Here is a 24387-nt window from a genome sequence, read left to right as displayed (position 1 = left end):
GAACATGGAAATCAACTGTCTGGTATAGAAAAAATAAAGAGTGTTAAGTATTAGAAAGTTTGAAACTTTATTAGATAGTTAATTCAGTGGAAAAAGGATCAGGATTTTTGAGCACTAAAAAGAGGATGGACATAATTTTCCAATACCAAGAAAATCATTTAATATTGCAAGGTTTTAAACCTAAATTAGTGTCTTTAACTTCACAAAGTCACAAATCCTATAAGCAGTATTTCTTGATAACTGTAAAATGACAATAAAAATTAAAGTGTAGCCAACAAGTAATGTGTAGCCACATGCAAATTTCCTTTCAAATTGTTTTATTATTTTTTACTTATTATTATTATGGTTTTGAGATGAAGTCTCACTCTGTCACCCAGGTTGGAGTGCAGTGGTGCAATCTCGGATCACTGCAAGCTCCGCTTCATGGGTTCATGCCATTCTCCTGCCTCAGCCTCCAGAGTAGCTGGGACTAGACGCCCACCACCACGCCCAGAGAATTTTTTGTATTTTTAGTGGAGATGGGGTTTCACCGTGTTAGCCACATGGTCTCGATCTCCTGACCTTGTGATCCACCCGCCTCAGCCTCCCAAAGTGCTGGGATTATAGGCATGAGCCACCGCGCCCAGTCCCTATTTTTAAATTTTATGTGAATTTTTTATTTCAATAGATCTTTGGAGAACAGGTAGTGTTTTGTTACAGGGATAAGTTTTCTAGTGGTGATTTCTGAGATGTTGGTGCACCTGTCGCCTGAGCAGTGTACACTGTACCCAATGGGTAGTCTTTTATCCCTAAAATTATTTTAAATGACATCTAGATTAAATGGAAAATTCAAACTGAGATTACTTTTACAGCACCAGAGAAAGGCTAAAGAGGAAGCTTTGTGACTGAAACCAAAAGACCTGAATTTATATATTTAACTTTACTAATTAAAATTCTTAATTTTAGAGAAAAACAGCAATTCTGCCCACGTACAGGAGTTATGCATTAAAGTGGAGCATGGTCACTTCAGATATTTGTCCAAAACATAAAAATTCTTCCAAGTATTAAGAAAATATTTACACTTCATAGATAATGTTAGTGTATAATACATGGGCATTAAGATGTTTCAAATGAGAAAAATTGCAATTTCTCATGGGGCACTGTTCTACACAAAATATTTTTGTAACATTTTTTACTCATATATACATGTGGACATTTGATGTTTTAGCACAGAATAACATATTCTCAAAGGTCATTTAATGTAGTAAATTAAAAATCTTTAAAATTTGCAAGAATTCTAAAACTGTGAGCTGGTAGAAAAATATGGGAACTTCCCAGGACCAGAAGTGAATCAAGAGGCAAATTCATAGGAGGCACGACAGCAAGAAGTTAGAGCTGCCTGCAGGTACAGCTCTGATTGCAGGGCTGATTACACAGACCTCAAGCCTGTGAGGATCGTCCACTCTGTCCCTTGGAATAAACAGAGAAAATTACTAACCAGTGCCATCTCAAATGTGAGCTCTCTATAATGTAAGAACCAAATTGTAAGTAATGAAGCACACAAAATAAGTTACCCAAAAAAAGGTAAAGAAGAAATTATACATCATATAAACTTCACAGATTGAAAATATATTTAAAATAATTAAGTAACACAAATGGGGAAAGAGAATATCAAAATAATTTTGAAAACACATGAAGTTATAAAGGGGGCACAGGAGGCAGTGGCTCATGGCTGTACTCCCAGCACTTTGCGGGGGCCAAGGCAGGAGGATCACTTGAGGCCGGGAGTTTGAGACCAGCCTGGGCAGCAAAGCAAAAGCTGTCTCTACAATAAATAGATATGAAAAATAATCCAGGCACAGTGGCATGTGCTTGTAGTGTCAGCTGCTGGGAAGGTGGAGGTGACAGTGTCTCTTGAGACCAGGAATTTGAGGTTACAGTGAGCTATGACCACCACTGAACTCAAGCCTGGGTGACAGGGAGATTCTGTCTCAAATACATACACATGTGCACACACACACACACACACACACTGAGCAGGCATGTTTTACAAAGACTCAAATAGAAATTGAACAACTGAAACTTAAATAAACTGAATATACAATGTATGGTTTAATTATTAAATTAGACCACGTTAATAACAACAGGGCTAATGAATTAGAATACTGAAATGAATAAATAAAAAACTACAGAAAAACAAAATGATCACAATACAAATGTGATTATACATGTACAAAGAATAAAATGAGATGAAATCAAATACATTGGTTTCACTAGCTTACGTACAAGTAACAAATCACACTAATAACAAATATTTATAAATTTCTGAAACTGAATATCAGATAGGAACCCTTGAATGCAGAAGCATATTGTGATTAAGTGAGCACCAACGAAAAATACTCAACAGAAATAAAAGTCAAACTGCATAACACCAAAGAAAAGAAAAAAATCTTTAAAGCCATGAGAGAGAAGAGAGAACCAATGAAGGTGAGAGCAAACTCTCCAGAGCCTGTGTTCAGCCAGAAAACAGAGAGTAAAACTGCTGGGAGAAATTACTGTTCAACCAATAATTAGATACTTCACTAACATATTTTGAATAAGTAAGGATGCACTAAATGATTTCCAAAAGTAAAAAAAATGAGAAATCTTATTACCAATATGAGGTTATTTAGAATATGTTTCAAAAAGAAAAAAATTAAAATGAAGTTCAAGAAATCAAAATGAAATGCAAAAAACTGCAAACATATTGAGCTATGAAATCACAGTGGACAATGAACTAAAGGATCCATCAAGCCTTTGGCAGCATCAGTTTCCAAATGATTTACATAAAATAACGGTGTTTGCAATGAAATAAAATATCAAACCCTCTGATACTTGAATAATTTAACTGATGTTAGAATCTCCTTTTCAGATAAGTATTTTCATAGAAAAAATATACAATACTTCTGTCACATCATTTGCAGAATATCAATTATCTTTTTTTCAGACCTTATTAGCACCACAGGGCTCACAGTGGCATAGGCACTGATCACAAGCCTCTGGACACCCAGGATGACTGGGTCATACGTTGATATCAGGATCAAGTAGGATGAGAGACTCAAATCCATCCAGTACATGGCCACAAAGAAACTCACCAACAGCAAGACTGTCTTGGTGGCCCTTCTTTCTGGAGAAACTCTTGGGGAGAGTCTGGTGCTGTGAAGGTGCTGGGATTGCCTCTGATGTTTGCATAAGACAGTCACCATGTATTCACTTGAGAACAGCATAATTCCCACAAAGGACACATCTCTGGATAATGAGAGAGTAAGAAAAACAAGGTTGCTGATGATGGACTTCCTTGAGGAAATGAGGCAGTATTTATTGAGCATCAGAAAACTGGTGTGAGTCGTTTTGGAAGAAACCACAGTGTAGAAGATCATGTAATTACTGCAGGACAAACTGAAGGACCACAAGAAGACAAGAACGTGTGAAATGTGATTTGTGAATTTATGTTTAAACCTCACCAACCAGGAGGTGCTGGGGCTGATGGTGACAGCCTAGAGCACACTCAGGAGGCAGATGATGCAGATGGAGAGGCCCCGCATCACCCTGCTCAGCTAAAAATGCATCTTACACTCAAAGTCATCTTGAAAATGAAGGGACTTAAAAACGTCTCGAGACACCAAGAACACAATGGTGAGCAGCATCATGATGTGGATGAGCCAAGTGACTGGTGGTCAGATCAGTGAGCTTAAGATCCAGGAGCTTCATGGTACTAGAGAAAAGGAGGAGGATGTTGATGGAGACTCCAATGCCAGCTTGGGCAAAGAAGGCACTTTTGAATTATAATGTAAGTGGAAACTGTTCATTTTAATGGCAAATAGGAAATATTTTATGTACCTGAAAAAAACAACCAATAGAACTTCCATCATCAATGTTACTTACTTCAAATTCAAAATTATCATCGTCATTATCATTTTAAATCCATCCATTCATTGTGATTAATGTTGATCATCACATATAAATTCTTAAACATACAGCCTGATCATTATATGATAAACCAAATTAGTAATATAGTTGAGCGAACACGCACACATGCACAGTCACACCAGTAGAGGGCGCACATTATCTGTACTCCGATAGTACCAAGGACACACCTTTTTTTTTTTGTACTTTTTTTTATATACTTTAAGTTCTAGGGTACATGTGCACAACGTGCAGGTTTGTTACATATGTATACAAGTGCCATGTTGGTGTGCTGCACCCATTAACCCGTCATTTACATTAGGTATATCCCCTAATGCTATCCTTCCACCCTCCTCCCTCCACATAATAGGACCAGATGTGTGATGTTCCCCTTCCTGTGTCCAAGTGATCTCATTGTTCAATTCCCACCTATGAGTAAGAACATGCGGTGTTTGGTTTTCTCTTCTTGTGATAGTTTGCTGAGAATGAAGGATTCCAGCTGCATCCATGTCTCTACAAAGGACACAAATTCATCCTTTTTTATGGCTGCATAGTATTCCATGGTGTATATGTGCCACATTTTCTTAATCCAGTCTGTCACTGATGGACATTTGGGTTGATTCCAAGTCTTTGCTGCTGTGAATAGTGCTGCAATAAACTTATGTGTGCATGTGTCTTTATAGCAGCATGACTTATAATCTTTGGGTATATCCCCAGTAATGGGATGGCTGGGTCAAATGGTATTTCTAGTTCTAGATCCTTGAGGAATCGCCACACTGTTTTCCACAATGGTTGAACTAGTGTACAGTCCTACCAACAGTGTAAAAGTGTTCCTATTTCTCCACATCCTCTCCAGCACCTGTTGTTTCCTGACTTTTTAATGATTGCCATTCTAACTGGTGTGAGATGGTATCTCATTGTGGTTTTGATTTGCATTCCTCTGATGGCAAGTGATGATGAGCATTTTTTCATGTGTCTGTTGGCTGTATGAATGTCTTCTTTTGAGAAGTGTCTGTTCATATCCTTTGCCCACTTTTTGATGCAGTTGTTTTTTTCTTGTAAACTTGAGTTCTTTGTAGGTTCTGGATATTAGCCCTTTGTCAGATGAGTAGGTTGCAAAAATTTTCTCCCATTCTGTAGGTTGCCTGTTCACTCTGATGGTAGTTTCTTTTGCTGTGCAGAAGCACTTTAGTTTAATTAGATCTCATTGGTCAATTTTGGCTTTTGTTGCCATTGCTTTTGGTGTTTTAGTCATGAAGTCCTTGCCCATGCCTACATCCTGAATGGTATTGCCTAGGTTTTCTTTTAGGGGTTTTATGGTTTTAGGTCTAACATTTAAGTCTCTAATCCATCTTGAATTAATTTTCGTGTAAGGAGTAAGGAAAGGATCCAGTTTCAGCTTTCTACTTATGGCTAGCCAATTTTCCCGTACCATTTATTAAATAGGGAATCCTTTCCCCATTTGTTGTTTTTGTCAGGTTTGTCAAAGATCAGATGGTTGTAGATGTGTGGTATTATTTCTGAAGGTTCTGTTCTGTTCCATTGGTCTGTACCTCTGTTTTGGTACCAGTACCATGCTGTTTTGGTTACTGTAGCCTTGTAGTATAGTTTGAAGTCAGGTAGCATGATGCTTCCAGCTTTGTTCTTTTGGCTTAGGATTGTCTTGGCAATGCAGGCTCTTTTTTGGTTCCATATGAACTCTAAAGCAGTTTTTTCCAATTCTGTGAAGAAAGTCATTCGTAGCTTAATGGGGATGGCATTGAATCTATAAATTACCTTGGGAAGTATGGCCATTTTCACAATATTGATTCTTCCTATCCATGAGCATGGTATGTTCTTCCATTTGTTTGTGTCCTCTTTTATTTCACTGAGCAGTGGTTTGTAGTTCTCCTTGAAGAGGTCCTTGACATCCCTTGTAAGTTGGATACCTAGGTATTTTGTTCTCTTTGAAGCAATTTTGAAAGGGAGTGCATTCATGATTTGGCTCTCTGTCTGTTACTGGTGTATAAGAATGCTTGTGATTTTTGCACATTGATTTTGTATCCTGAGACTTTGCTGAAGTTGCTTATCAGCTTAAGGAGATTATGGGCTGAGATGATGGGGTTTTCTGAATATACAATCATGTCATCTGCAAACAGGGACAATTTGACTTCTTCTTTTCCTAACTGAATACTCTTTATTTCTTTCTCTTGCCTGATTGCCCTAGCCAGAACTTCCAACACTATGTTGAATAGGAGTGGTGAGAGAGGGCGTCCCTGTCTTGTGCCAGTTTTCAAAGGGAATGCTTCCAGTTTTTGCCCATTCAGTATGATATTGGCTGTGGGTTTGTCATAAATAGCTCTTATTATTTTGAGGTACGTTCCATCAATACCGAAATTATTGAGAGATTTTAGCATGAAGGGCTGTTGAATTTTGTCAAAGGCCTTTTCTGCACCTATTGAGATAATCGTGTGGTTTTTGTCTTTGGTTCTGTTTATATGCTGGATTACATTTATTGATTTGCATATGTTGAACCAGCCTTGCATTCCAGGGATGAAGCCCACTTGATCAAGGTGGATAAGTGTTTTCACGTGCTGCTGGATTTGGTTTGCCAGTATTTTATTAAGGATTTTTGCATCAATGTTCATCAGGGATATTGGTCTAAAATTCTCTTTTTTTGTTGTGTCTCTGTCAGGCTTTGGTATCAGGATGATGTTGGCCTCGTAAAAAGAGTTATGGAGGATTCCCTCTTTTTCTATTGATTGGAATAGTTTCAGAAGGAATGGTACCAACTCGTCCTTGTACCTCTGGTAGAATTCAGCTGTGAATCCATCTGGTCCTGGACTTTTTTTGGTTGGTAAGCTATTAATTATTGCCTCAATTTCAGAGTCAGCTATTGGTCTATTCAGGGATTCAACTTCTTCCTGGTTTAGTCTTGGGAGAGTGTAAGTGTCCAGTAAATTATGCATTTCTTCTAAGTTTTCTAGTTTATTTATGTGGAGGTGTTTATAGTATTCTCTGATGGTAGTTTGTATTTCTGAGGGATCGGTGGTGATATCTCCTTTATCATTTTTTATTGCATCTATTTCATTTTTCTCTCTTTTCTTCTTTATTAGTCTTGCTAGTGGTCAATCAATTTTGTTTAACTTTTCAAAAAACCAGCTCCTGCATTCATTGATTTTGTGAAAGTTTTTTTGTGTCTCTATCTCCTTCAGTTCTGCTCTGATCTTAGTTATTTCTTTCCTTCTGCTTGCTTTTGAACGTGTTTACTCTTGTTTCTCTAGTTCTTTTAATTGTGATGTTAGGGTGTCAATTTTAGATCTTTCCTGCTTTAGCTTGTGGGTATTTAGTGCTATAAATTTCCCTCTACACACTGCTTTAAATGTGTCCCAGAGATTCTGGTATGTTGTATCTTTGTTCTCATTGGTTTCAAAGATAAATCATCTTTATTTCTGCCTTCATTTCGTTATGTACCCAGTAGTCATTCAGGATCAGGTTGTTCAGTTTCCATGTAGTTGAGCGGTTTTGATTGAGTTTCTTAGTCCTGAGTTCTAATTTGATTGCACTGTGTTCTGAGAGACACTTTGTCATAATTTCTGTTCTTTTACATTTGCTGAGGTGTGCTTTACTTCCCACTATGTGGTCAATTTTGAAATAAGTGCGATGTGGTGCTGAGAAGAATGTATATTCTGTTGATTTGGGGTGGAGAGTTCTGTAGATGTCCATTAGGTCCACTTGGTGCAGAGCTGAGTTCAACTCCTGGATATGCTTGTTAACTTTCTGTCTTGTTGATCTGTCTAATGTTGACAGTGGGGTGTTAAAGTCTCCCAATATTATTGTGTGGGAGTCTAAGTCTCTTTGTAAGTCTCTAAGGACTTGCTTCATGAATCTGGGTGCTCCTGTATTGGGTGCATGCATATATATTTAGGATAGTTAGCTCTTCCTGATGAATTGATCCCTTTACCGTTATGTAATGGCCTTCTTTGTCTCATTTGATCTTCGATGGTTTAAAGTCTGTTTTATCAGAGACTAGGATTGCAACCCCTGCTTTTTTTTTGTTTTCCATTTGCTTGGTAGATCTTCCTCCATCCATTTATTTTGAGCCTATGTGTGTCTCTGCATGTGAGATGGGTCTCCTGAATACAGCAAACTGATGGGTCTTGACTCTTTATCCAGTTTGCCAGTCTGTGTCTTTTAATTGGACCCTTTAGTCCATTTACATTTAAGGTTAATATTGTTATGTGTGAACTTGATCCTGTCATTATGTTATTAGATGGTTATTTTGCTCATTAGTTGATGCAGTTTCTTCCTAGCATCGATGGACCTTACATTTTGACATGTTTTTGCAAAGGCTGGTATTGGTTTTTCCTTTCCATGTTTAGTGCTTCCTTCAGGATCTCTTGTAGGGCAGGCATGGTGGTGACAACATCTCTAAGCATTTGCTTGTCTTTAAAGGATTTTATTTCTCCTTCACTTATGAAACTTAGTTTGGCTGGATATGAAATTCTGGGTTGAAAATTCTTTTCTTTAAGAATGTTGACTATTGGCCGCCACTCTGTCCTGGCTTGTAGAGTTTCTGCTGAGAGATCTGCCGTTAGTCTGATGGGCTTCCCTTTGTGGGTAACCCAATCTTTCTCTCTGGCTGCCCTTAACATTTTTCCTTCATTTCAACTTTGGTGAATCTGACAATTATGTGTCTTGGAGTTGCTCTTCTCAAGGAGTGTCTTTGTGGCATTCTCTGTATTTCCTGAATTTGAATACTGGCCTGCCTTACTAGATTGGAGAAGTTCTCCTGGATGATATTCTGCAGAGTTTTTTCCAACTTGGTTCCATTTTCCCCGTCACTTTTAGGCACACCAATCATAGATTTGGTCTTTGCACATAATCCCATATTTCTTGGAGGCTTTGTTCATTTCTTTTTACTCTTTTTTCTCTACACTTCTTGCTTCATTTAATTCATTTGATCTTCAATCGCTGATACTCTTTCTCCCAGTTGATCGAGTTGGTTACTGAAGTTTGTGCATTTGTCACGTAGTTCTCATGTTATGGTTTTCATCTCTATCAGTTCTTTTAAGGACTTCTCTACATTGGTTATTCTAGTTAGCCATTTGTCAAATCTTTTTTCAAGGTTTTTAGTTTCTTTGCACTGGTTACATAGTTCCTCCTTTAGCTCTGAGAAGTTTGATCAACTGAAGCCTTCTTCTCTTGACTTGTCAAAGTCCTTCTCCTCCAGCTTTGTTCATTGCTGGCAATGAGCTGCATTCCTTTGGAAGGGGAGATGTGCTCTGATTTTTTGAATTTCTAGCTTTTCTGCACTGCTTTTCCCCCATCTTTGTGGTTTGTTTTTTTTTTTTTTTTTTTCCGAGACAGAGTCTCACTCTGTCGCCCAGGCTGGAGTGCAGTGGCAGATCGTGGCTCACGGCAAGCTCCGTCTCTTGGGTTCACGCCATTCTCTTGTCTCAGCCTCCCAAGTAACTGGGACTACAGGTGCCTGCCACCACGTCCGGCTAATTTTTTGTTTGTTTTCAGTAGAGACGGGGTTTCACCGTGTTAGCCAGGATGGTCTCGATCTCCTGACCTCGTGATCCACCCACCTCGGCCTCCCAAAGTGCTGGGATTACAGGCTTGAGCCACCGCGCCCGGCCCCATCTTTGTGGTTTTATCTGCTTTTGGTCTTTGATGATGGTGACATAGTGATGGTGTTTTGGTGTGGGTGTCCTTTCTGTTTGTTAGTTTTCCTTCTAACAGTCAGGACCGTCAGCTGTAGGTCTGTTGGAGTTTGCCTGAGGTCCACTCCAGACCCAGCAGCAGAGGCTGCTGAAGATTGAATATTGCTGAATGGTGAGTGTTGCTGTCTGATTCTTGTTCTGGAAGCTTTGTCTCAGGAATGTACCCCACTGTGTGAGGTGTTGGTCTGCACCTAGTGGGGGATGTCTCCCAGTTAGGCTACTCAGGGGTCAGGGATCCACTTGAGCAGGCAGTCTCCCCATTCTCAGATCTCAACCTCTGTGCTGGGAGATCCACTGCTCTCTTTGAAGCTGTCAGACAGGGGCATTTACCTCTGCCCAGGTTTCTGCTCCTTTTTGTTTAGTTACGCCCTGTCCCCAGAGCAGGAGTCTACAGAGGCAGGCCAGCCTCCTTGAGCTGTGGTGGGCTCCACCCAATTGGAGTTCTGGGACGCTTTGTTTACCTGCTTAAGCCTCAGCAATTGTGGGCGCCCCTCCCCCAGCATGGCTGCCTTGCAGTTAGATCTCAGACTGCTGTGCTAGCAATGAGGGAGGCTCCCTGTGTGTGGGACCCTCTGGGCCAGGTGTGGGATATAATCTCCTGGTGTGCAGTTTGCTAAGACCCTTAGTAAAGCACACTATTAGGGTGGGAGTTACCTGATTTTCCAGGTGTTGTGTGTCTCAATTTCCTTTGGGTAGGAAAAGGAATTCCCTTCCCCCTTGCGCTTCCCAGGTGAGGCATGCCTCACCCTGCTTGAGCTCTGGCTGGTTGGGCTGCGCCTGTGGACCAGGACCAGCACCAACTGTCCCACACGCCCCAGTGAGATGAACCCAGTATCTCAGTTGAAAATGCAGAAATCACCCATCTTCTGTGTCCCTCACACTGAGAGCTGGAGGCTGGAGCTGTTCCTATTCTGCCATGTTGAGCGGGCCCTCAGGACACACTTCTTTAGTACGCATTTAGTTTTCACTTTTTGCATTCCTTCATTTAGTTTTCACTACCCAGAACTGTGACACATGTATAAAAATGAATCATGGGAGCGCACAGCTGAAGACCAACAGGGGAAGTAGCGGGAGCCGGTGCAGACGCGAACGACTCTGTCTGACAGCTTTGGGGAGAGCCGCGGATCTCCCAACGCGGAGGTTGAGATCTGAGAACGGACAGACTGCCTGCTCAGGTGTATCCCTGACCCATGAGTAGCCTAGCTGGGAGAAATCCCCCACTAGGGGCAGTCTGACACCCCACACCTCACAGGGTGGAGTACACCCCTGAGAGGACACTTCCAAAGGAAGAATCAGACAGGTACACTCGCTGTTCAGCAATATTCTATCTTCGGCAACCTCTGCTGCTGATACCCAGGCAAACAGGGTCTGGAGTGGACCTCAAGCAATCTCCAACAGACCAACAGACAGTCCTTCTGACTGTCAGAAGGAAAACTATCAAACAGGAAGGACACCTATACCAAAACCCCATCAGTTCGTCACCACCATCAAAGACCAGAGACAGATAAAACCACAAAGATGGGGAAGAAGCAGGGCAGAAAAGCTGGAAATTCAAAAAATAAGAGCGCATCTCCCCCTGCAAAGGAGCGCAGCCCATCACCAGCAACGGATCAAAGCTGGTCAGAGAATGACTTGGACGAGAGGAGAGAAGAAGGCTTCAGTCCATCAAACTTATCAGAGCTAAAGGAGGAATTACGTACCCAGCGCAAAGAAACTAAAAATCTTGAAAAAAGAGTGGAAGAATTGACAGCTAGACTCATTAATGCAGAGAAGATCATAAACGAAATGACAGAGATGAAAACCATGACACGAGAAATACGTGACAAATGCACAAGCTTCAGTAACCGACTCGATCAACTGGAAGAAAGAGTATCAGCGATTGAAGATCAAATGAATGAAATGAAGCGAGAAGAGAAACCAAAAGAAAAAAGAAGAAAAAGAAATGAGCAAAGCCTGCAAGAAGTATGGGATTATGTAAAAAGACCAAATCTACGTCTGATTGGGGTGCCTGAAAGTGAGGGGGAAAATGGAACCAAGTTGGAAAACACTCTTCAGGATATCATCCAGGAGAACTTCCCCAACCTAGTAGGGCAGGCCAACATTCAAATTCAGGAAATACAGAGAACGCCACAAAGATACTCCTCCAGAAGAGCAACTCCAAGACACATAATTGCCAGATTCACCAAAGTTGAAATGAAGGAAAAAATCTTAAGGGCAGCCAGAGAGAAAGGTCGGGTCACCCACAAAGGGAAACCCATCAGACTAACAGCAGATCTCTCGGCAGAAACTCTACAAGCCAGAAGAGAGTGGGGGCCAATATTCAACGTTCTTAAAGAAAAGAATTTTAAACCCAGAATTTCATATCCAGCCAAACTAAGTTTCATAAGTGAAGGAGAAATAAAATCCTTTACAGATAAGCAAATGCTTAGAGATTTTGTCACCACCAGGCCTGCCTTACAAGAGACCCTGAAGGAAGCCCTAAACATGGAAAGGAACAACCGGTACCAGCCATCGCAAAAACTTGGCAAAATGTAAAGACCATCGAGGCTAGGAAGAAACTGCATCAACTAACGAGCAAAATAACCAGTTAATATCATAATGGCAGGATCAAGTTCACACATAACAATATTAACCTTAAATGTTAATGGACTAAATGCTCCAATTAAAAGACACAGACTGGCAAACTGGATAAAGAGTCAAGACCCATCAGTCTGCTGTATTCAGGAGACCCATCTCACATGCAGAGACATACATAGGCTCAAAATAAAGGGATGGAGGAAGATCTACCAAGCAAATGGAGAACAAAAAAAAGCAGGGGTTGCAATCCTAGTCTCTGATAAAACAGACTTTAAACCATCAAAGATCAAAAGAGACAAAGAAGGCCATTACATAATGGTAAAGGGATCAATTCAACAGGAAGAGCTAACTCTCCTAAATATATATGCACCCAATACAGGAGCACCCAGATTCATAAAGCAAGTCCTTAGAGACTTACAAAGAGACTTAGACTCCCATACAATAATAATGGGGGACTTCAACACTCCGCTGTCAACATTAGACAGATCAACGAGACAGAAAGTTAACAAGGATATCCAGGAATTGAACTCATCTCTGCACCAAGCGGACCTAATAGACATCTATAGAACTCTCCACCCCAAATCAACAGAATATACATTCTTCTCAGCACCACATCGCACTTATTCCAAAATTGACCACATAATTGGAAGTAAAGTACTCCTCAGCAAATGTAAAAGAACAGAAATTATAACAAACTGTCTCTCAGACCACAGTGCAATCAAACTAGAACTCAGGACTAAGAAACTCAATCAAAACCGCTCAACTACATGGAAACTGAACAACCTGCTCCTGAATGACTACTGGGTACATAACGAAATGAAAGCGGAAATAAAGATGTTCTTTGAAACCAATGAGAACAAAGATACAACATACCAGAATCTCTGGGACACATTTAAAGCAGTGTGTAGAGGGAAATTTATAGCACTAAATGCCCACAAGAGAAAGCAGGAAAGATCTAAAATTGACACTCTAACATCACAATTAAAAGAACTAGAGAGGCAAGAGCAATCACATTCAAAAGCTAGCAGAAGGCAAGAAATAACTAAGATCAGAGCAGAACTGAAGGAGATAGAGACACAAAAAACCCTCCAAAAAATCAATGAATCCAGGAGTTGGTTTTTTGAAAAGATCAACAAAATTGACAGACCGCTAGCAAGGCTAATAAAGAAAAAAAGAGAGAGGAATCAAATAGATGCAATAAAAAATGATAAAGGGGATATCACCACTGACCCCACAGAAATACAAACTACCATCAGAGAATACTATAAACGCCTCTACGCAAATCAACTAGAAAATCTAGAAGAAATGGATAATTTCCTGGACACTTACACTCTCCCAAGGCTAAACCAGGAAGAAGTTGAATCCCTGAATAGACCAATAGCAGGCTCTGAAATTGAGGCAACAATTAATAGCCTACCCACCAAAAAAAGTCCAGGACCAGATGGATTCACAGCTGAATTCTACCAGAGGTACAAGGAGGAGCTGGTACCATTCCTTCTGAAACTATTCCAATCAATAGAAAAAGAGGGAATCCTCCCTAACTCATTTTATGAGGCCAACATCATCCTGATACCAAAGCCTGGCAGAGACACAACAAAAAAAGAGAATTTTAGACCAATATCCCTGATGAACATTGATGCAAAAATCCTCAATAAAATACTGGCAAACCGGATTCAGCAGCACATCAAAAAGCTTATCCACCATGATCAAGTGGGCTTCATCCCTGGGATGCAAGGCTGGTTCAACATTCGCAAATCAATAAACGTAATCCAGCATATAAACAGAACCAAAGACAAGAACCACATGATTGTCTCAATAGATGCAGAAAAGGCTTTTGACAAAATTCAACAGCCCTTCATGCTAAAAACGCTCAAGAAATTCGGTATTGATGGAACGTACCTCAAAATAATAAGAGCTATTTATGACAAACCCACAGCTAATATCATACTGAATGGGCAAAAACTGGAAAAATTCCCTTTGAAAACTGGCACAAGACAGGGATGCCCTCTCTCACCACTCCTATTCAACATAGTGTTGGAAGTTCTGGCTAGGGCAATCAGGCAAGAGAAAGAAATCAAGGGTATCCAGTTAGGAAAAGAAGAAGTCAAATTGTCCCTGTTTGCAGATGACATGATTGTATATTTAGAAAACCCCATCGTCTCAGCCCAAAATCTCCTTAAGCTGATAAGCAACTTCAGCAAAGTCTCAGGATACAAAATTAATGTGCAAAAATCACAAGCATTCTTATACACCAGCAACAGACAAGCAGAGAGCCAAATCAGGAATGAACTTCCATTCACAATTGCTTCAAAGAGAATAAAATACCTAGGAATCCAGCTTACAAGGGATGTAAAGGACCTCTTCAAGGAGAACTACAAACCACTGCTCAGTGAAATCAAAGAGGACACAAACAAATGGAAGAACATACCATGCTCATGGATAGGAAGAATCAATATCGTGAAAATGGCCATACTCCCCAAGGTTATTTATAGATTCAATGCCATCCCCATCAAGCTACCAATGACTTTCTTCACAGAATTGGAAAACACTGCTTTAAAGTTCATATGGAACCAAAAAAGAGCCCGCATTGCCAAGACAATCCTAAGTCAAAAGGACAAAGCTGGAGGCGTCACGCTACCTGACTTCAAACTATACTACAAGGCTACAGTAACCAAAACAGCATGGTACTGGTACCAAAACAGAGATATAGACCAATGGAACAGAACAGAGTCCTCAGAAATAATACCGCACATCTACAGCCATCTGATCTTTGACAAACCTGAGAGAAACAAGAAATGGGGAAAGGATTCCCTATTTAATAAATGGTGCTGGGAAAATTGGCTAGCCATAAGTAGAAAGCTGAAACTGGATCCTTTCCTTACCCCTTATACGAAGATTAATTCAAGATGGATTAGAGACTTAAATGTTAGACCTAATACCATAAAAACCCTAGAAGAAAATCTAGGTAGTACCATTCAGGACATAGGCATGGGCAAGGACTTCATGTCTAAAACACCAAAAGCAACGGCAGCAAAAGCAAAAATTGACAAATGGGATCTCATTAAACTAAAGAGCTTTTGCACAGCAAAAGAAACTACCATCAGAGTGAACAGGCAACCTACAGAATGGGAGAAAATTTTTGCAACCTACTCATCTGACAAAGGGCTAATATCCAGAATCTACAAAGAACTCAAACAAATATACGAGAAAAAAACAAACAACCCCATCAAAAAGTGGGGAAAGGATATGAACAGACATTTCTCAAAAGAAGATATTCATACAGCCAACAGACACATGAAAAAATGCTCATCATCACTGGCCATCAGAGAAATGCAAATCAAAACCACAATGAGATACCATCTCACACCAGTTAGAATGGCAATCATTAAGAAGTCAGGAAACAACAGGTGTTGGAGAGGATGTGGAGAAATAGGAACACTTTTACACTGTTGGTGGGATTGTAAACTAGTTCAACCATTATGGAAAACAGTATGGCAATTCCTCAAGGATCTAGAACTAGATGTACCATATGACCCAGCCATCCCACTACTGGGTATATACCCAAAGGATTATAAATTAGTCTACTACAAAGACACATGTACACGTATGTTTATTGCGGCACTATTCACAATAGCAAAGACTTGGAATCAACCCAAATGTCCATCTGTGACAGACTGGATTAAGAAAATGTGGCACATATACACCATGGAATACTATGCAGCCATAAAAAAGGATGAGTTTGCGTCCTTTGTAGGGACATGGATGCAGCTGGAAACCATCATTCTTAGCAAACTATCACAAGAAGAGAAAACCAAACACCGCATGTTCTCACTCATAGGTGGGAACTGAACAATGAGATCACTTGGACTCGGGAAGGGGAACATCACACACTGGGGTCTATCATGGGGAGGGGGGAGGGGGGAGGAGGGAGGGATTGCATTGGGGAGTTATACATGATATAAATGATGAATTGATGGGTGCTGACGAGTTGATGGGTGCAGCACACCAACATGGCATAAGTATACATATGTAACAAACCTGCACGTTATGCACATGTACCCTAGAACTTAAAGTATAATAAAAAAAAAAAAAAAAAAAAAAAAAAAAAAAAAAAAAAAATGAATCATGGGTGTTTGTAGAACGGAACTTAAGTAGATTTTGTGCTAATGGAAAAAGCAATCACCAGAAGTATTTTGGAAAAAAAAAATAAGGCATTGAATGGCTGTCATATCACATCACTCTGATATCATGCTGAGTATCACATTCATGCATGCAACGTTTCATGTATCCTATAAAAATTATATAAGACACATAGCAGAAGATGTTCTTTTCAGATAGTTTTGTGGTAGCAAAACCAAACAAACAAACCTCCCTATTAGCAATTAGTATAATAGGATTAAACGTAACTTTATTAAGGTCATCTACTAAAATCTTCTTAATGCGAAGTATATTGAAAGTCTTGGGAGTGCGCAGGGCTGGCCCCGCGGTGGGGTCACGCGGGGACTCATGCGGGTGGTCTAGGGGACCCAGGCCGGGAGCCCATGGCCCGGGCCGCGACGGCCGAGCGGGGCTGCGTGTCTCCCGCCTAGCCCGCGCGCAGCACGGATGGGCTGCCGCGCGCCTTCCTGCAGAGCCTGCTCACCCTGTTAGACATCCTGGACCACCGGCGGCGCGGCTGCGTGCACCTGCGAGAGATCCAGTCCTGCTGGCAGGGTGCCAAAGCGCGAGGGCTGCCTAGCGGGGTGCTGAAAGGCCTGAGTCAGGTGGCCCCAGCCAGCTGCTACCTGACCTTCCAGCGCTTGGTTGCCGGCCTGCGCACCTAGCTGCTGAAAGCCGATTGCCGCACCCGGGACCCCACGCGCGCCCGGGCCGGGCCCGGAGACCAGCCGCCGCAGCGCCTGCTGTTTGCACCGGCTGACGATCTGCTGACGGTCCTGGAGAGGAAGCCCCTGTCCCTGGGCGTTCGCGCCCCTCTGACAGGTCCCAGAGGCCCGGCCCGCAGCCTGGAGCAGCTGTACGCCCCCGCCAAGGCGCAGCCCTGCCCAGCCGAGCGCGAGCGGTCCCAGAGCCCGTCGCTGGAACCGAGCCAGCGCGCGGACGCAGGTGCAGCGGCCTGCAGGACCTTGGAGGCGGATTCAGGGGATGCCCGGATGCCCCCCCGTGCCCGAGGGGAACGTCGGAGGCACACCATCACCAGCGGCGTGGACTGCGGCCTGCTGACCAGATGTAGGAGCTGGAGCAGGAGAGGGAGATGCTGCCGCAGGGATTGGAGATGATGGTGCCGGGCCGCAATTGGCACCAGCAGCAGCTGCAACGACTGCAGGAGTGCCAGTGCCGCCTGGGCCAGAGCAGAGCCAGCGCCGACATTGGGGCTGTGGGGAGCCCTCGCCCACTGGGACGGCTACTGCCCAAGGTAGAGGAGGTGGCCCGGTGGTCGGGGGAGCTGCTGGCTGCAGCCTGGGCCAGCCAGGCCCTGCCCACGTCCTCCTCCGGTCCGTCTGCTCTGCCCTGACGTCCACCTTGTCTCCGGGATGGCAGCAGCAGATCATCCTCATGCTGAAGGAGCGGAACCGACTCCTCACCCAGGAGGTGACCGAGAAGAGTGAGCGCATCACGCAGCTGGAGCAGGAGAAGTAGGTGCTCATTAAGCAGCTGTTTGAGGCCGGTGCCCTGAGCCAGCAGGACGCGAAGTCTCTGTACTCCACCTTCATCTTGCAGGTGTGGACTGAGTGGGCCCCCAGTGCCGGCCTGGCACTCAGCCCTTCGAGGGCGGGCACCTTGTCGCACCCAACCTCTCTGGCTGGAGACCCCCAGCAGGCCCAGGCAGTCCAGGAGTCGGCGCCTTCCTGTCCGCCTTGCCATCCTGGTTCCCCAGGCCTGTCCCCGGCTGACCCGGACACCGAGCCCTTGACTTGGTTTTGGCCTCAGGTGCTGACATGGGCTGGGGCTCTCTTGAGTCCGCATAGTCCGCAGCTACTACTGCCGCTGTCAGTGGACAGTGGGGGACCCCTCCACGAGTTACCAGATCTCTGGCTGCCCTGGCTTCCAGCGATGCTGCCTGCCCTGGGGTCCCATCGCCAGGGAAAAGAACTGCTCGCGCCAGGCTGCACTTCCGACAAAGGCCTGCAGTGGGCGCCAGGCGGCTCGGTTGCGGCGCCGACGCTGCGCCCGAGACCTGCGGGTCCAAGGGCAGCTTCCCCCGACCTCAATCAGGGCACCAGGACAAAGCGGCTGTCGCCCGGGCGGGAACAGATGGAGGGGGTGGGGATGACCTCTAAGCAGGGGATGCCCGCCTGGCACGGGAGCCCCGGGGATGGCGATCGGATTTCAGGTCTTGGCCAAGCCTGAGAGACTGGCTGCAGCGGATCCCGGAGCCAGGTAGACTAGAGCTTGGCCTGCGTGTGCCTCCTGCAGACCCCAGGGTGATGGCCTTCCTCATTCTGGCCAGGCGATGGCCTTCCTCATCCTGTGGGACTCAACGTGGCTGCCCCACTTTGAGTCCCACAAAACAACCTGTGAGCCTGGCTCCCCAGGAGGGCCCTGTCCCCAGGAGGGGGATCAACCTGGGCCTCCAGACAGTTCCCAGGCACGTCATAGGGAGAGTCTGTCACCCCCCACTCAGGATTCCCAGAGTCTGGTGTCCTACACATCCCCCTTTCCTCCCACTCCCAGCCTGAACCCAGGTTTCTTTGGGGAGAGGCCACTTCCCTCAGCCAAGGAAAAGGAGAACCCCCACGGTACAGGAGGAGGCTGGGGCAGGTCACCTTGGGTGTCACTCCCTGCCCCCCTGCCCAGGCCCACTCCCGCTGGTTCTGGGATACGCACTGGTGGGGGCCCCATGCTCAGCCCAGCTTGGAGGGCCCCAGTGCCACCAGAGCCAGGGGCATGGCAACGTCATGGGTGGATTCTGAAGCCCAGGGCCCCTAATGTAGGGTCAGTGTGTGTGGGGCACAGAGCCCCCGATGCAGGGTCAGTGTGTGTTGGGCGCAGGGACCCTGATGAGGAGTCAGTGTATGGGGGGTGCACGGACCCCGATGCAGGGTCAGTGTGTGGGGGGCGCAGGGACCCCTCGTGCCCAGAGCACTTTGGTGCACTGTTCCACAAGGCACCCCTGTCTCAGAGGTGGGGTCCTGGCAGGCAGGGCAGCAACTCCCTTCTGGAACCCAGCTCCACGCTAACCTGCCCACAGGAACCCCACAGAGCCGCATTCCCTGCTGCACCCAGGCTGCAGGGGTGTTCTAGGACAGGCCCAAGACAGCCCAGCGTGCAGCTGCCCTCCTACCCTGAGGATGGGAGTGGGCTTTCCAGAGACATAAGGATGCCAGGCCTGGACATCCTGGGTGGGAAAAGGAGCGGGTCCTGAAGGCCTGTGCCCCACAGCCCCAGCACCGGGTGGACTGCAGTGCAGTGGGTGGGCCAGCGGCAGCCGGGGAGAAGGCCCCCCATCAGCAGGCTGGGGTCTGCCCACCAGGGCCTCCCCACTTCTGCCTTTGAGGGTGCCTGCCATGCCCTGGGGGATCCTGGCCTCTTTACAGGACTGGAAGCAGAAGACAGAATAGTGTCTGTCCTGGGGTAACTTCATCGAGAGACCGCCCATGTAGAGCTGGACCCCGCAGCTAAAGAGGAAATGTGAGACAGGCTGGCACCTCTGGAAAAACTGTCTCTCAGCCTTGGTGTACCATGCAAGGTGAAAAAAATATAGGTCCTCCAAGTTTACAGTTTGCAATCAAGCTAGTGCGTGGCCCTGCAGACTAGGAGGGGAGAATTTAAAGTGGCTCCCGACTGGCACGGTCTAGGTGGCTGGCAGAGGCACATGCAGACCCTCCCTGGAGCCCGCCCTAGTGATGCTGGGTGGGTCAGTCTCCTTCCACGATATGAGCAGCATCCCTGGCCTCTATCCACGAGGTGCCAGTAGCGTGCACAGGTACATACAAGTGCGTGCACACACAGTTGTGACACTCAGAACTGTCTCAGGATGTCAAAATGTGTCCCTGTGGGCAGAATTGTCCTTGGTTGAGAATCTGCCCGAGAGGAAACAACCACAGGCGGCCTCAGGATTTTGTGTTGATCGAGTTCCAAGGAAAATGACTATCTCCACCGACCGCGGTGGCTCACGCCTGGAATCCCAGCACTTGAGGCCAGGAGTTTGAGAGCAGCCTGGGCAACATAGTGAGAAACTGCATCTCTACAGGAAAAGAAGGAAGGAAGGAAGGAAGGAAGGAAGGAAGGAAGGAAGGAAGGAAGGAAGGAAGGAAGGAAGGAAGGAAGGAAGGAAGGAAGGAAGGAAGGAAGGAAGGAGGGAGGGAGGGAGGGAGGGAGGGAGGGAGGGAGGGACGGAGGGAGGGAAGGAAGAAAGAAAAGAAAGAGAGAGAAAGAGAAAGAAAGAAAAGAAAAGAAAATGAGATCTCCCGTTTTAAAATTCATAAACATCACAAGACAACAATACACTATGAGACCCAGCAGAAACAACCCGTACACTGTAGATACAGATACTGGAATTATCAGAGAGAATATAAAAGAAAAGTGTTTTATATATCTAAAGAAATAAAAGAGATTTCTGGAAACATGAAAAAAAAAAAATCTTGTTTTATCACGTGATCATTCAAACCATCCTTAAGTATTATAAATACACTACAGCATTTCCAAACTTAAGCCCAAAGTGGTATAAATACACCACTCTGAATTAGTGCAGATTTGTAGTGTCTTAAAATGTAAAGATTTGCATAAATGCATAAAACAATTTGTTGTTGTACGAATTTATTAAAATTAAAAATAGTCAAACAAAATTCAAATTCTAATATGATTACATAATTTATTTATTATTATTATACTTTAAGTTCTAGGGTACATGTGCACAGCATGCAGATTTGTTACATATGTATACATGTGCCATGTTGGTGTGCTGCACCTGTTAACTTGTCATTTACATTAGGTATATCTCCTAATACTATCCCTCCCCGCGCCCCCAACCCTACGACAGGCCCCAGTGTGTGGCATTCCCCACCCTGTGTCCAAGTGTTCTCGTTGTTCAATTCCCACCCATGAGTGAGAACACACGGTGTTTGGTTTTCTTTTCTTTTCTATTTTTTTTAACTTTATTAAAATACTGAGTTTTATTTCACATGTATATTTTTGTCTCCCCACCATTTCCATGTCTGACCACTGCTACTACTATGTCCTATCATAACATTGCATACTTAAAACCAAGCAAAGGGTGGAGTTCCATCTGTAAAAACTAAACAGGCATTTTGGACAACACATTCTTGGCAATGGAACCTGGACAATATTTATCAAACACGGTAGGGAAAGTTCTCACTCTGCATTATAAAAAGGACAGCCAGATATCAACTGTTACAGAAATAAAATAAGATGGAAAATTTTTAACAAATTGTTTAAACTATTTTCTTAAAGAGACTTCCTCCACTGCCAGAGATCTTGAATAGCCTCTTGGTCAGTCATCCGGAAGCAATTCTTCACATAATTGATGAACTTGGCTTCCACTTTGGGAAGAGAACCACCTTTTTCTATACTTGCTTGCATTTTTGCTTTAATGTCTTCTACAGAACTAGGTCCTTTTGGTGTTTTAGGAGTTTTTTCCTGTTTTTTGAAGGAGTCTTGTCCTTTTGATCTTGGTGTGATGATGGTTTTTGAGTCTTTTCCATTCTGATTTGACTTTTGTGCATTTTTGGTTGGAGTATCTCATATAGATTTCTTCACTGGTGCTTTTTCTTCAGCTTCCTCATCATCAAAATCATCATCATCATCATCATCTTCATCATCATCATCATCTTCATCAGCAGCAAGTTTTACTTTTTTCTGTGGAACCTTGCTACCACCTCCAGGGGCAGATCGCTTTCCAGATATACTTAAGAGTTTCATGTCCTCCTCCTCTTCATCTTCTGACTCTGAATCTTCCTCCACAGCTACTAAGTGCTGTCCACTAATATGCACTGGTCCTGAACCACACTTCAACCTTAAGACCACTGGTGGTGTTATTTCAAAGCCCCCAAGGGAAACCGTTGGCTGTACAGACATTTTCAAAGTTGCCAGTGTTACTTTAATTGGACTGCCTTCGTAATTCATTGCCTCTGCTTCAACAATGTGCAATTCATTCTTTGCACCAGCCCCTAAACTGACCGTTCTTAAAGATAACTGGTGCTCTTTTTCATAAAAGTGGATAATCTTTGTCGGCCTTTAGTTCACAACTGAAAAGATAGTTCTGGGGCCTCAGGGGGCTCATGTCCATGTCCATCGAATCTTCCATCAGGTGGCGGCAAGTACTTAGGTGGGAGAGAAGGCGGACGGAGATAAAGGAACGCTGCTCCAGAGAACAGCCGTGCAGGACAGAATCACACCAGGGATGGTGTTTGGTTTTCTGTCCTTGCTATAGTTTGCTCAGAATGATGGTTTCTAGCTTGATTACATAATTTCAAGTTTTCTTCCACCAATCTGTACATTTATATATTCATAATATTAATATTTCATCTAGAAATACCTACTGACTAGTTATAATTCAGTGAGATGTAAGAACAAATTGTGAGAGAATTACAGACATCATCTCACCTGAGTCTTGATCACTAACTGGTAAGGAAGCTGAGAAACAGACGCTTACCTGGCTGAGTCTTGGAGTGAGTCTGTGTATGAATTGTGGTCCCTGAACCATGGTTATAAGGAAGGGATACTGTGAGTTCATCTCCCTCACGCCCATAATTGCCATGTCACCTGTAGAAGCAGGATGGCCCTAGCCCTGGGATTGTTAGAAAAGGGAGCCACCAAGGCAAAAACTAAATGTACCTAATTCCTGAAAAACAGCAGAGTCGCCACAGCTGGGTTCTGAAGTTTATAATGAGTGCACTCATTTTCTTAGGTAATCTTGCACAGGTGAATTGCCTCCTCTCAGTCCTTGTCAACAAAACAGATGTTAAAGAATAACTCTAACTTCAAATTGTCTTTACATTTTCCTGTCAGATTACCAAACGTTTCCTTACTGAAAAAAAAAAATACACATACATACAATGGGATGAATGAATATCACAATGTTGCATACAAGAAACCAGATTAAAAAGCATGCATAGTATTTAATTCCATTCACAAAAAAAAAATCAAAAAGCAAACAAAACTGAGTTTCTGGCTTCAGGTAAGAGTGAAATATCTTGTTTAACAAGACTCTCACAGGAAAAATAATACATTTTTGATAAAATATGACATGTAATTATATAGATATATAATTTATATGTAATACATATGGTATAATACATGGGTGGGTAAGAAGTGAATAAGAATTTCAGCTTTGTCCACTGTAGGGGAGATAGGGTTTGGGATTGGAGTTGAGTTCAAATTAAGTTCTTCTAGAAAAATAATAATACTCCTCAAGAAACACAACAGCATTCAGGGTCTCTATAATTGTTATTTATAGTTTCCCGCACATAATTTTAAAATTCATGAGATGTGTGAAAAAAGCAGGATAATGTAATTCATATACAAGACTAAAACTAAAACAGGCATTAGACGCTATCTCCAAGATGTTCAAGGTGTTGTAATAAGATGACAAGAATTGGAAAGCAGCTATTATAAATATGGTCATGGAGGTAAAGAAAAATATTCTCATAATGATTGAGCAGATGTGGGATCTCAGCAGAGAAATGGAAATTATAAAAGAACCAAATAGAAAGATGATAATAAAAAAGTACTGTTGAGAGGATCAGCTGATTAGAAACAGAAGAAATAAACTTGAAGATGGAGCCCTAGAAATTAACCAATCTGAAGACAACGTTTCAGATGAATGATTGAGAAAAATGAAAAGAGCCTTACAGATCTGTGAGATGACTCAGTCCTACTAGACAAGGCCTGCCTTTCCAAGTATCGAGTCCACAGTGCAGCTGACCTACTCCTGCCTGAGCATTTCAGCTGTGCCTGCATTCTTCTGAGAGCCTGGCTCCAGAGGCCAATGGTCCACCCTGGGGCTCCTGCCACAGTCACTACTGCCACTGCTCTTGCTGCCACAAGGCCAAGGAGGAAGTGTGGAGACCAGGCACTTTCATGCACCCCAACAGTGGAATCCACCCTGTTTTTGAGGAAGGGAGGTGGCAAGTGGGCCACAACGTTTCACGGCTGCCAGCGTCTACTGCACCCACTGAGGGGGTTGCCTATCCTCCCCAGTAACAGGCCCATCACATAG

General features: G+C 43.6%; 2 pseudogenes across 1 annotated transcript; one reads left to right on the top strand and one right to left on the bottom strand.

Moving 5' to 3' along the window:
- Positions 1 to 16750: 16750 nt before the first annotated feature.
- Positions 16751 to 18557, top strand: LOC104661438 (annotated as a pseudogene).
- A 2917-nt stretch (positions 18558 to 21474) lies between these two features.
- LOC104661434 lies at positions 21475 to 22564 on the bottom strand (annotated as a pseudogene). The gene has a single exon (XR_004058015.1). The product of XR_004058015.1 is annotated as a nucleophosmin pseudogene (transcript).
- Between the last annotated feature and the right edge of the window lie 1823 nt (positions 22565 to 24387).

This window comes from Rhinopithecus roxellana, chromosome 6 (assembly GCF_007565055.1).
Source record: "Rhinopithecus roxellana isolate Shanxi Qingling chromosome 6, ASM756505v1, whole genome shotgun sequence".
NCBI lineage: Eukaryota > Metazoa > Chordata > Mammalia > Primates > Cercopithecidae > Rhinopithecus > Rhinopithecus roxellana.
This window is presented reverse-complemented; position numbering and strand designations above follow the sequence as displayed.